Below are 2,572 nucleotides of genomic sequence, written 5' to 3'. Positions count from 1 at the left end.
GTACCCTATGACTTAGGATGTTTTTTTGCGTAGGGATTGCGGAATCGCTACCTTTTTTGCTTCATGAATTGATGTCATCGTGCTTGGTGTTTCTATCTCCTCAATCATGGCCTGCTTCCCTGTGTTTGTGAGGCTCCATAAGGGTATGGATATGACATTGCTGCCCTCATTCAGCAGTGTTGTACTCTTATCGCATTGGATATTACATTTTCTGGTGACGTAAATCCAAGATCGTCCTAGGATCATTTCCTCTTCCATCATGGATCCTGTAGGCATGACAAACACCTTCCCAACCAAGGAATTATTTCTGATGGAAATGTTAACACTTAAAAACCCCTCAACTTTTGTATTTGTCAAAGTGCACACTGCGTACTTGTGCATTGGTGGTTTCAAGGTGTGGTTTATCTAAGGCTACCCAAATAATCAGAATGTGAAAGGTCAAAAGATTCCGGAATCCTATAGGTCAAAAGATTTTCCGGAATTCGGAAAGCCAATAGGTTTCCCGGGAATGCGAAAAGCCAAGAGTTTTCAAGAAAATAATTTTCAAAAATATCCAGAGAATTTTTTTCCCAAATTTAGCATTTCTCCTCTTTTTTCCAGCTTTTTTCCAAGCTTTGAAAAGCTTTTTTTCGGAATTAAAAAAAACTCTTTATATATATATATTTTTAAAAGCTTTAAATAAATCTTTTAAAGCTTTTGGTTATTAAACTAAAAAAAATGAATTATGGGCGGTATTGATTTTTTTTGCCGAGTGCCTGCAGCGTGCCCCCCCTCCCCCCCTCGTGTTGCGATTTCCAAAAGAGAGAGAGAATCTCTTCTCTTTCCACTCTCCTCTCTCCATCTTCTTCCATCAAACCTTCTCTCTCCACCGCCTCCTTCTCTGTAATCAGAGAGGAGGATTAACCATTTAATTAACTATTGCTTAATCATAATTAAAAATTAATTATGATTAAAGGTTAACAAAATTGTGCCTATTAAGAGGCCTTCACAAGCGCGAGAGAAGAAATAGAAGAAAAATTCAGAATTGAGAGGAGAAGAGGATCCCACGCACATGGAAGAGCATTCCATGTATCAATTGACTGCCCCACATTGCATTTCAGCAGAAAATTGGCAGAAAATTAAAAACATATCCGTGGAAAACCCAATTAAGAATACATTTTTACCTATAAAAATGCTCTAAAAATTTCTTAAAAAATTAGGAGAAATTCTCAAAAATTATAGAAGTTCAAGGAATTCATTCTACCATAACTATCCATAATAAAATGTGCGGTATTTTGGTAAAAATTCCATAAATGCTTATTTTAAATCATAAAAAGTTAGAAAAAATAGCATTAAACTCACGGAATTCCCCCGCAACGTCGATTCGTCCATTGAATAGAAGAAACACGCGTTCCAACTACCATATCGACGATCCACGTGATAATCATAAACACAAATCAATAAAATAATATTTTTATTTAGTAAATATTAAAACTTACTTTATAAAATGCCAAAATTGCAATAAGAAAGAAAAAAAACAACAATTAGCTAGAGATTGCTTTGATACCACTGTTAAAACCCTAAGATCTCTCTAAATAATTGTTATGCATAAACATGTGTAAATCAGGCATAAACTCATCCACCTGACCACCCCCGAGCCCAAGGGATGCACACATGAATTATAATGAAGTACATCATACCTTTACCTTGATGTCCCATACCATCAAGAGGTATAACTCCAATCCAGCAGCATGTAGCTATAGTGTGAAATGGTAGGTGAGTAGATATAATCCTCTATACAAGAGAACATCATATCATAAAACCTAGCCTCAAGATAACATAGCCTTAGCCTCCCTTGAGTGTGCCCCATGCCCCTATTATATAGGAGGGTCCTCAAGTGACTCTTGACTCTCCATTTCCCATGTGTGACGCTTGGATGCTTGACCCTAACCTTAACCCTTAAGGTTAGTTCTAACCCATGCTCCACTAGAGCTTGTTCCTATGCTCCCATGCTCACAAGCCTAATGTGGGTTAGTCTCCTAGTATATGCACACATAATGTGCATATAACACTAAACATAAACATTGTAAAAGTATTTTAGAAATATGAAAGTTTATTAAAATGTTTTTTAAATTAAATTTCATATTATTAAAGTTTATAGAAATATGGAAGTTTATTAAATTTTTTCAATTTGAATAGCAAGTGTGTGTGTGTGTGTGTGTGAGAGAGAGAGAGAGAGAGAGAGAGAGAGAGAGAGAGAGAGAGAGAATCAAGCCATGTGTGTGATTGTGTTTGGGGTGTGTGTGTAAGTGTGTGTGTGTGTGTGCGTGTGTGTGTGTGAGAGAGAGAGAGAGAGAGAGAGAGAGAGATAATTTAGTTATTCGAATAGAAAAAGTGTGTGGGGGGGCTGGAGAGAGAGAGAGAGAGAGGGAGAAGAGAGTGAAAAATTTCGATTTGAATAACAAGTGTGTGTGTGTGTGTGTGTGTGTGTGTGTGTGTGTGTGTTAGCATGTGCCACAGAGAGAGAGAGAGAGAGAGAGAGAGAGAGTTATAGTTGAAACTTTGTGTGCGTGTGTTGAATGTGTGTACCGTC

The sequence above is a fragment of the Cibotium barometz genome, chromosome 65, assembly GCF_041138505.1.
Source record: "Cibotium barometz isolate CiBa-2024 chromosome 65, ASM4113850v1, whole genome shotgun sequence".
NCBI classification, from domain to species: Eukaryota; Viridiplantae; Streptophyta; class Polypodiopsida; order Cyatheales; family Cibotiaceae; genus Cibotium; species Cibotium barometz.
Note: the sequence above shows the minus strand (reverse complement) of the source record.